Below are 11,555 nucleotides of genomic sequence, written 5' to 3'. Positions count from 1 at the left end.
CTTAAATGGACCCATTTTGATAAGTAGTTACAGGATGAGGGTCCATAGATGTTAAACATAAGGCCAGCAGGGGTTTCTGGGGGTGGGTGTGTCATCTTTCTTTGAATTTCTCTATGTAAGAGCGTCCCATTATTCCGAATACTCGTGGAAACATGAAACCCACATCTCAAGACAGAAAAATAAACAAGAAAACCCCACTCTCAGAAAGGGAGGGGGGCTAGTGTCTACACCAATAAAACCCCCAAATAAAGGCCTGAAGCTCAACTGGAAGGACCCTGGCCAGGAGACCTGATGCAGCTGAAGAGACGGCTGGACACAATGGGTCTGTGTAGGTCCTTACACCAAACCTGAGGAAGTGCCGATTGCCACTGAATCTTGCCGGCTACACCAAGTATATTCATTTTAGAAACAGAGACCTGATTGAAATAAAAAGGTGTTGATTTGGGGTTTGTTAGGACTGCAGCTTGGGAGACACAAATTCAAGAAGCACGTGAATTGTGTTCTGCTGGACTACAAAATGGGGGAGACTTAGGCAAAAATGGCAAGGTTACAGTGGTTTATCAAGAATTACAATCGGAGCTGGCAAGAAGTAAAGGTGCTTGTTGACTAAAGATTGGTTGGAGTCCAAAATGGTCGCATAGTTACAAGGGGAGACCTTGAGACCATAAGGCTGCAGCCGGCAGGTGTTGTTTGGAATATACCTGGTAGTGTCCTTGGATCCGGTATAGTTCAAAGCAAGTTCAGATTCTCAGTGGTACAGAGACGTGTCTGAGACCAGATCCTCGATGGCCACCTGGCTCCATTTTTGTCTGCCTGAGCTGTGATCACTCCATTATAATTTCAGTTTGTCATCAGTACTATATATACACTCTCATAAAATACTTTTTCATCAACAGTGTACCAAGAAGAGATTTCCTTGTCAGTAGAATGCTTTTGGTGCTCTTTTCATAGCTGCACTGTGTTCTATCACACAGCTGCATCATAATTTATTTAACCAGTTCTGTAATGTTGAACATTTATATTGTTTCTAACTTCTTAAGATCTTTTTCCCAAAGTTTTGCAATTTGTTTTTATAAAATTATGTATGCCTATCACAAAAAGATTAAATAATCAAAAATTCATAACATGACCGCTATAAAGGCTGCATCATTCTTTTTTACCAATTACAGTGTGAGGACAAACCACTTGTTCTCACTGAAATCATTTTACAGTTCTTCCTGACAAACTAGCTTCCTCTCTTGTCCATTACTAATCCTTTCTTCATGCAGCTTTCAGACTAATTTGTTTTTTATTTTATTTCTTCCCCCGCCTCTAGTTTTCATACTTCTTATTAATGAGGAAATTCTCTGTTCAAACAAAAAAAATTACACAGCAATACCATAGATAAAGTTGTTGCTCAGGATGAAGCAGGGCATCTTGACTCTTCCTTTCCACTTCCCCAAAATGGGGCCTGAAGAGGGCTGTGCAAAATCCCTAGGGTTCTATGCCCCAATTTAAAAACCACTCATCTGGCTCAACATCTTCATTTTGCAATGGGGGAACTGAGTCTCATGGTGGGGACTTATCGTTTGAAGGTTGCTCGAATCTCTTGGGCTAGCTTGATCTAGAACACACATCTCCAAAATTTTTCTCTGCTCTCTCTCTTAGGATGCCACCTAAGTACAAGTCATCTTTGCTCTTATTGAAATCTTAAAAAAAAAAAAACACTTCTATTTTGAAATAACTGTAGATTTCACTGAAAGTTGCAAACATAGTACAGGGAGGTCTCCTGTTTCCATCACACAGTTTCCCCATTGGTTACATCTTACATAACTATAGAACAATGTCAAAACCAGGAAATTGACAATAATATAAAGAGTGTATGTGGTTCTATGTCATTTTATCACATGTATAGATTCATGTAACCAGCGCCACAATCAAGATGTTAAACTATCCCATCACCACAGAGTTCTCCTTCATGTTTTACCCCTTCATCGTCATACATACATGTCACCGTCCCTAATCCCTTGCAACTATTAATCTATCCTTCATGTCTGTAATTTGTGTCATTTAAAGAATGTTATATAAATGGAATCATCCGGGGACTGCCCTGGTGGTCTAGTCATTAAGACTCTGTGCTTCCATTACATGGGGCACGGGTTCGATCCCTGGTCGGGGAATTAAGATCTCACATGACACACGGTGAGTACAAAAAAAAAAAAAAAAAAAGGGAATCGTCCAGTATGTGACCTTTTTTCACTAACATAATGACCTTGAGATCTACCGGAGTTGTGTTTATCAATAGTTTATTGCTTTAAGTGCTGAGTAGTAGCCTATTGTGTGGATGTATCATAAGTAGGAAATTTTGGTTGTTTCCAGGTTTTGGGATATTATAAACAAAGCCGCTATGATTGATATACAGATTTTTTTGGGAACATAAGTTTTCATTTCTTTGGATAAACGTCCATGAGTATGATTGCTGGGTTATAAAGAAAATGCATGTTTAGTCTTTAAAAAAACTGTCAAACTATTTTCCAGAGTGATTGTACCTTTTTACATTCCCACCAGCAATGCATGAGGGATCCAACTTCTGTTCCTTTTTGCCATCATTTGGAATTGTCAGTATTTATTATTTTGGCTCTTTCAATAGATATATACTGATATTTCATTATGGTTTAAATTTGAATTTCCCTAATGGCTAGTGATGTTGAACATCTTTTCAAGCGCTTATTTGCAACCTGTATATCCTCTTTGGTGAAATGTCTTTTCATGTCTTTGGCCCATTTTCTAGTTGGATTGTTCAATTTTTTTCCTGTTGAAGAATGAAAACTCTATAAATGCTAGATGTGGGTTCTTTATCAGATATCTGGGTTGCAGATATTTTCTTCCAGCCTTTCTCTTGTCTTTTCGTCCTTTTAACAGGGTCTTTTTGTTCAGCAAAAAGAAAAAAATTTAAATCCATTTTATTCTTTTTATGGCTTGTACTTAGGTGTCCCATCTAATAACTCTTCACCAAACCCTCAGTTCTAGAAGTGTTCTACCGTGTTTCTTCTAAAAGTTGTAGAGTTTTATGTTTTCAACTTATCTCTAAACCATTTTGAGTTAATTTTTTTAGAAGGTGTGAGACAATACCATGCAGTGGTTGTAAACAAGGACTCTGGTGTCAGATGACCTGTCATAAGTGACTGTGTGACCTTGGGCAAATGACTTAGCTTCTTTGTGCCTCTATTTCCTCATGTGTAGCATGAGAATAAGAACACTGCCAACCTCATAGAGTTATTAAGAAAGTTAAATGGGCTAATACACGTAAAGTTTTTTTTTTTTAATTGATTTATTTTTGACTGTGTTGGGTCTTCGTTGCTGCATGCAGGCTTTCTCCAGTTGCGGCGAGCAGGGGCTACTCTTTGTTGTGGTGCGCGGGCTTCTCGTTGCGGTGGCTTCTTTTGTTGCTGAGCACGGGCTCTAGGTCTGTCGGCTTCAGTAGTTGTGGCTCGTGGGCTCTAGAGCGCAGGCTCAGTAGTTGTGGTGCACAGGCTTAGTTGCTCCGTGGCATGTGGGATCTTCCCGGACCAGGGCTCGAACCCGTGTCCCCTGCATTGGCAGGTGGATTCTTAACCACTGCCACCAGGGAAGTCCACATGTAAAGTATTTAATTGTGTTCTACAGCCATGAGAACAATGCCCAGCACATGGCAAGCACTCAATAGATATATTAGCTATTGCGATGATGTCACACCCTTGCTCTTGCCTTGGGGTTCCTGCTGCCTAGAATACCCTTCTAGCAGCTCCTTTTTGCAAAACTGGCTCATTTAAAAATTTTCCACACCTCAGCTCAAATGCCACCTCCTCTCAAATGAGAGAGCTCTTCCCTGACCATTTGTCTAAAATGATCTCTCTTCATTTCTCTAAAGCCTATCTTCCTTTGATTACACTTTTCATAATCCTCAATATCTTGCTAACTTATTACTTGTTTACTGTTTGTCTCCCTCCATCTGGACCTAAGCTTCATGAGGGGAAGACCTTGTCTCTTATCTACCACCCTATCCTCAGAGCCCAGAACAGAGTGGCACATAATAGACTCTCAATAAATATTTATTGAATGGATGAAAGAATTCAGGTCTTTTACAATTACATGCTTATTACAGACAATATGATTGTAGTTAAATTTTGGTTTACATCCTTACTTTTTTTTTTTTTAGGATGAACTTCCAAAAGTGGGATTATTGGGTCAAAGGAAAAGCAAATTGACTTTCAAACAGATTGTACTTATTTATTTATATTTTTTAGTCTTGCTGCGTGGCACATGGGATCTTAGTTCCCCGACCAGGGATCGAACCCACGTCCCTAGCAGTGGAAGCTCGGAGTCCTAACCACTGGACAGCCAGGGAGTTCCCCAGGTTGTACTAATTTAGCGTCCTGCCAGTGTCATATGAGCATGTTGGCCTTCTGCACCTTTGATTTGGGGCTCTAGGAGAAAAAATAGCAAACCTGAAAATAACCTCTCCCTTCTATATTTCCACATGCTAAATAAATATCTAAGATCCTATTGTATTTTACAGATAAGGACACTGAGGGCCTGGGGCTAAATAGCTTCCCCAAGGTCACACTTGTTAAAAGGCAGAGATGGGCTTCCCTGGTGGCGCAGTGGTTGAGAGTCCGCCTGCCGATGCAGGGGACACGGGTTCGTGCCCCGGTCCGGGAGGATCCCACATGCCGCGGAGCGGCTGGGCCCGTGAGTCATGGCCGCTGAGCCTGCGCGTCCGGAGCCTGTGCTACGCAACGGGAGAGGCCGCAACAGTGAGAGGCCCGCGTACCGCAAAAAAAAAAAAAAAAAAAAGGCAGAGATGGGCTCCTGACCCAGGCAGTTTGGGTGTTGACTCTGCTCTTAACCATCAAGATTTTTTTTTTTTTTTTTTTTTTTTGCCGTACGCTCCGGACGCGCAGGCTCCGGACGCGCAGGCTCAGCGGCCATGACTCACGGGCCCAGCCGCTCCGCGGCATGTGGGATCCTCCCGGACCGCGGCACGAACCCGTGTCCCCTGCATCGGCAGGCGGACTCTCAACCACTGCGCCACAGGGAAGCCCAGGATGTACTTTTTTCTCTATATGCTTCTCAGTGACTCCTGGGCACCAGGACCTTTGGGAGCTACTGTTCCACCCACTGACCGGAAGACACAGCACTCCCAGCTGGGGTGAAGAGCAGAAGGGAGGTGGGCAGGGGGAGGGGCAAGAAGAGGGAGGCACTAACTGGGGCAGGGGCTCGTCTGGAGCTTATCTGATGGGAGAGGAAGAGTCAACACTGATGATGCCTTGGGAAGTTTTCAGTTCTAATCTTCCTGCTCTGCTTTGCGAATGCTGAGTTCAGTCTTTGAAACTTTGCCCAGGTGAGTCTGGACTCTTGAGTGGATCTGCCCTGTTGAGATGGGTGGGTGTGGTCAAGTTTGGCTCAATACCGGTCCTCCACTGCCCCAGGGGCAAAATTGCTGCTGCTTCTTAGCTGATTGTTTCCAAACTGCCTACACCCTGCTTCTCTCTGCTTCCTCCCAGGCTGAAGTTAGATTTTTCACCCTGTGTTCTCAAAAGCAATGGTTCTAATTTGATCGTACACAAAAATCACCTGAGGGGCTGACTAAAAAGGCAAATCCCAGACAACCTGGGAAATGTGAACACTGATGGGCTATTTGATATTAAGGAATTATTGTTGAATTTTAGGTGTGACCATAGTATTGTGTGTGTGTGTGTGTAACATATACACGGAAGAATCCTTATCTTTTGAATATTTTGATATTCAAATATTTTGAAAGAAAAATGTGATGTATGAGATGTGCTTCAAAATAGCCCAGAGTGGGTAGGAGAAGTGGGTGGGAATTAGATGATACAAAATTCAACAACTGTTGCTGCTGACTGGTGTGTACATGGGGGGTTCTTATACTATCCTCTGTACTTGTGCAGATGCTTGAATTTTTCCATAACAAAGTGTAAAAAACCAAAAAGCACGCTCCTCATTCTAGGGTACATTTTACAGGCACCCAGGGCCTCGGTGAGGGATCTGCTCACCTCACAAAGTGAACTCAGGTGGCCCCTGCAGAGAAACACATCTAATTGGCTCACTCTTCTGCCCCTCACCCCTCCACCAGATAAATGGGAAAGACAGCAAACCTCAGTAAGAAAAGAATAAATCTCTCAACTGGCTCCGTCTCTTTACCTGGGCCACCTGGAAGCTGAATTTTAGCCATAGGCTATATAGATGGATTTGTTTGTCTATTCTCCTTTGAAAGTTAAGTGTTTTTGAAATTGTTGGTAGGGTAGTGTGTGTTTGTTTGTTTTTCCAAAACCATTTTTAAATGTTATTTCATTTCTCCACCGAAAAGGAGTGTTTTAATGTGCGCAGTAGATACGCAGGAAGTTGTCTCTGGGGCCCTTCTGAGGCCTCGAGCAACCACTTCCCAAACCCTCCGCTCACTGGGGGGGTAGGTTTCTTCCTCAGGGAAGAAAGTCACTGCTTCCTGGTGGGGCCCCAAGGTCATGGCCGAGGGCACAGGTGGGGCGGGGAGAGGGAGGGGGTTTGAGCAGGGCCGGCCGGCGGAGCAGGTTTGTCCTCGCTCCGGACAGGTCGGTGTTGGTACAACAGAGCCGCCTCCCGGCCTCTGCGGGCGCCCGGGGAGGAGAAGCCGCAGGAGGGGCTCGGCCGTCGCCGCAGGGAGGTCGCCTGCGGAGTCCCCGGCCAGGCTGGTCCCATCCGGCCCGCCGCTCGCCAGCCCGACACACCCGGCCCGGCCGCTGCGGCCCCTGCTGACTGCTCGGGGTCCGGCGAAGGAAGCCGCGGGAGACCCGCGCCCAGGACCTGCTCGGACAAGGCTGGGTAGGAAGGAAGGGTCTCTACCTTGTGCTCTTTGGTCTGCAAGAAGCTAATGTCTTCCGTCTCGTTGCTATGAAAACATCGCCGTAGTTACCAGAATTGGCAGGATGAAAAATTCCTTCATCTCGGTGTCAAAAGGCAAAAATGGAAAACCAGACTCTGCATTCTGGAGGGAGGGATGAGGGTTAGCCTCTAGTCCGTAAATCGGGAAACGTTTTTTGAGCACCTTCTTTGGCATTGAGCTAGACTGGTGATGGAGTGAAAAACACAGAGTTCTGACCTCATGGATTTTTCTGGTTAGTGGGCAAAACAGACACTAAGCAAGTAATTGCATATGATTATATTCTGGGAGGAATATATAGGAGGGGGCTAAGTTCACTGGGAGTGCTGGGGATTGGAAAGCTTATGGAGGAAGAGGATCCTGACACCCAGAGGGAGGAATGACAGGAGTATGCGCGGTGTGGGGAAAGCAGGGTGGGGAGGAAGCAGTTGAGGTTCTAAATCTAGGGTAAGAAGGAGAAATTCTGTGAGGCTGGAGGGGAAGGCCGAGGCCGGACGACGCACGCAGCCCTTTGCTGGCTACGCCAAGGGTTTTAGACTTTATCCTGTGGGAAAATGGGACAATGGAAGGGTTAAAACAGGAAGGATAAACCCAGTGTCTGGCAAATAGTAGATTATATATTATAAAATGATAAGGAAAAGGGACTCCCTCTGGGAGGTGTGACAGTTCTTCCAAAAGGTTGGACTTTGAGGAAGACAGTTGGGTTTGGCAGCAATAGGGCAGTATCTTGGGTCTTGGATGAGAATGGATTCTAGGTGAATATCCTTTTTCCTTGTAGAGGACATACAGATTTTTTAAAAAATTCCTGCTGACTGCACAGGGTTCTGTTGTATCCGCTGAATCATTCCCCCTGTTGATGGATATCTAGGTTAGGTCTATTTATTATAATTAGTATACACAGTGTTATCAGAAACATCCTTGTGAGTCTGTTTCCCCATACATCTCCAAGTTTAGCTGGGTGAAGAGCAGTGGAAATCTTGGGTCAAGGATATGAGTAATATAAAGTTTGGTAGATATTGACAAATTGCTCTCTAAAAAGCTGTACAAATGCAACACTTCGAGTATTAAGTGTATGAAAATGCTGGCTTCCCCATACTCTCCACAAACGTGCGTTTTTAATCGTATCTTTTAGTTTTTTTGCCAATCTAATAGGTGGTGAAAATTGCTACCTTGTTTTTGTTAATATTTTTAAAATCAGGAGTGATTCCTGTTGCATTTTTTAGTTCTGTTGGATTTTAATTTGACGCAACTGACACCAGTTTTCGTCCCAAGGTTTTCACCCATTTGTTACCTCAAATACCTTTGTCTCCTGCAGACCAAGGCTGGGTCAAGATGGCGTCCATATTCCGAAGTGAGGAGATGTGTTTGTCACAGCTCTTCCTCCAGGTTGAGGCTGCATATTGCTGTGTAGCTGAGCTTGGAGAGCTTGGATTGGTTCAGTTCAAAGATGTAAGTACTGCATTCTTTGGAGACCAGAAGAAGGTGGAGTTTCCACTTCTTGGTAGTGAACAAAGTTCAGGGAGAAGAGCCCTGGGCTGGAATAGATGGAATTCGGTGTTTCTAGTTCTTCTGGCTAGGATTTGCGATAACACTGGGCAAGTGACTTGCAAACATGTTCCCCCTTCCTCCCTATGTGTCTCCTCTCTAGGAATGTTTTGAAACTCTAATCACAAAGATGGCACTGTATTTTATTTTCTGATGTACCATCTTCAGAACATTTGATATATCCAATGGGCACATGGATTACCAACCTTTTTCTCAGGGCAGAAACCAATTCTTCCTGACTAGTTAGTCTGAGGAAAAAGTATCCTGGAGTCCACAGTCTCTGCAGTGACATTCTTGGGCTAGACTGTTTCTTTTTTTTTTTCTTCCAGTTTTATTGAGATATAATTGACCTATAACACTGTAAGTTTAAGGTGTACGGCATAATGATTTGACTTTCATACGTCATGAAATGACGACCACAGTAAGTTTAGTGAACATCCATTATCTCCTGTAGATACGAAATTAAATAGAAAAAATTTTTTTTCCTTGTGATGAGAACTCAGGATTTGCTCTCTTAACTTTCATACATAACATACAGCAGTGTTAGTTATAATTTACCATGTTGTACATTACATCCCTAGTACTTGTTTATCTTATAGTTGGAAGTTTGTACCTTTTGGCTATCTTCATCCAATTTCTCCATTCCCTCACCCCCCACCTCTGGTAACCACAAATCTGATCTCTTTTTCTATGAGTTGGTTTGTTTCTGAAGTATAATTGACCTACACCTATGACTATGTTAGTTCCCGGTATACAATGATACCAGGATATCGGTATTTCTTTTCATTTCAAAATGATCACCATGAGAAGTCTGTTCACCATCTGTCACTATTGGACTGTCTTGAGTATGATGTTGGGTTATCATTTCCCAGAGGCAGTTTAGATCCTCACCAAAATCTTTTGAATCCAATTTAGAAAATTGAACTCTTTATTTTCTCACTAAGGTCAGGGTCAAAAGTAAGCCCTGCAGAGAAGGGTCATGTCTTGTTCTTTGTGGCCCTAGTCCCTAGCTCAGGACCTGACATGGGGCAGTTCCTCAATAACATTTATTGGGCTGAGCTGTGAAGTCACCACCACAAGGACGCTGACTTTTTCTTGAAGACAGGGATACATTGCAGGGAGCTGTGCAGTTTTCAAGGTCCTGCCATATGCATGACTCCATTGAGGAATTCAAGGCAATTTGGATAGTCAGTGCAGCTAAAAGTAAGGAAACCTTAGCTACAGGAGGACTCTTAGAAGTCTAAGGAGGCCAGAGCTTAAGGCATTTGGGGGGTTGAGTGTAAGAACATCAAGGTGTGTTTTGCCTGGAACTCTCCTGTCTTGTGCACAGAAGTATCTAGTCCTAAGACGATTCCAGCAACATTCTCCAGCATTAAAAAAATATAATAAAATAACCAAAGAGAATATGTTGGCAGCAGCTGCTACTAATGTGTGCCTTGTGGTTTCTTCCCCCCGCTTCTAGTTAAATGTGAATGAGAGCCGCTTCCAAAGGAAATTTGTGAATGAAGTCAGAAGGTGTGAATCGCTGGAGAGAATCCTCCGTGAGCCAATTTTCTGCTTGCTGTCTAAAAGTGAACTGGCAGGGAGGGAAACGGTTTGCAGGGCTGATGTCCTGTAATATGCCCCTATTTGTAATGCTACTCTAGGTGATCCTGGAGATGGGTCGGGGAGGTTAGAGATGGGATCCAGGTGCTGTGGCAGGTCCCCAGGGCAATTCAGGCAGCTGAGCTGGGAAAGGCACCTGTCCTGCTTGACCCCATTTCGTAGGTATGAGAAAGTACAATCACCTCGGGCTCTCTGGTGGGGTTTTGTCCTTCAGGTTTTCTGGAAGATCAGATGCAAAATGAGATTGAGATTCAGGTGCCTGAGAAGTCCCCCTCGACCCCTCTCCCACGGGAAATGATTACCCTGGAGGTAGGTTCTTTGCGACTTTACTGAGGACAGTCACGAAGTCTGTCTCCTGGGGCCTCTGCAAGCCTCTCATGGGCCCTTTACCCCGTTGCTGAAGGCGGGGAGGCGGATTTATGTGTTGTTCCACTTTTCAGTGTTACTCCCCCAGGAAAATCCCATGGTGCAGTTTTTAGAGTCACTCTCCCTGATCCAGGAGAGAGCTCTCTTTCTCAACGTAGCCCTAGGGAGGCTCACTCCACTTTGAGGAGTGGTTTCCTTTGGGACATAAGATTCTTACAGGTAGCAAAGTTTTGTCTATATGCTGCCACTGAACAGACCTTACACTGGCACAGTGGGAGGTTTTCTTTTTTTCTTTCTTCTTTTTTAAAACGACAGTCATCATGCTGTACGTTACATTCCCAGGACTTATTTTATAACTGGAAATTTGCACCTTTTGATCTCCTTCACCCATTTCACCCACCCCCCTCACCCCGCCTCTGGCAACCACCAATCTATTCTCTGTATCTCTGAGTTTAGTTTCTTTTTAGGCTCCACATTCTACATGTAAGTGAGATCATACAGTATTTGTCTTTCTCAACCTGACTCACCTCACTTAGCAGAATGCCCTCGAGGTACATCCATGTCGCAAATGGCAGGATTTCCTTCCCTTTTTTATGGCTGAATAATATTCCTTTGTGTATATATACCACATATTCTTTATCCACGCATCTGTTGGTGGACACTTGTGTTTTTCCACGTCTTGGCTATTGTTAATTCTGCAGTGAACGTGGGGATGTCGATATCTTTTTAAGATAGTGATTTCATTTCCTTTGGATAAAATACCCAGAAGTGGAATTGCTGGATCCAATGGGTTGTTTTCTAATTATCTGTCTGGTGGGAAATAGCTGATGCATTTGTTCCAGTCTGGATTGAGGCCTCTCCTCAGACTGGCTCCTGAGGTCAAGTGTGAGAAGACAGCAGTTTTCTTTAGCCAAGGTCACTGTGGCCGGTGAGGCCCTTCCTCTTTCTTTCCCCTTTCTGTCTAGTTGCTTTTATAAAACACTGAGTACCTGCCACGCACAGGGTACCTTAGAGAGAAGTGAAACATGGCCTTGCCCTCTAGGAGCCCTCTAGAGCAGGTGGTGGAGAAGGCAGGGTGAGGCAGAGGGAGAGGATGCCAAAAGGTAGGCAGAGCCAGATCCCAGAAGGCCCTGTAGATCTT

This window comes from Pseudorca crassidens, chromosome 8, assembly GCF_039906515.1.
Source record: "Pseudorca crassidens isolate mPseCra1 chromosome 8, mPseCra1.hap1, whole genome shotgun sequence".
Lineage (NCBI taxonomy): Eukaryota > Metazoa > Chordata > Mammalia > Artiodactyla > Delphinidae > Pseudorca > Pseudorca crassidens.
The sequence above is the reverse complement of the archived record's forward strand: the minus strand, read 5'-3'. Positions refer to the sequence as shown.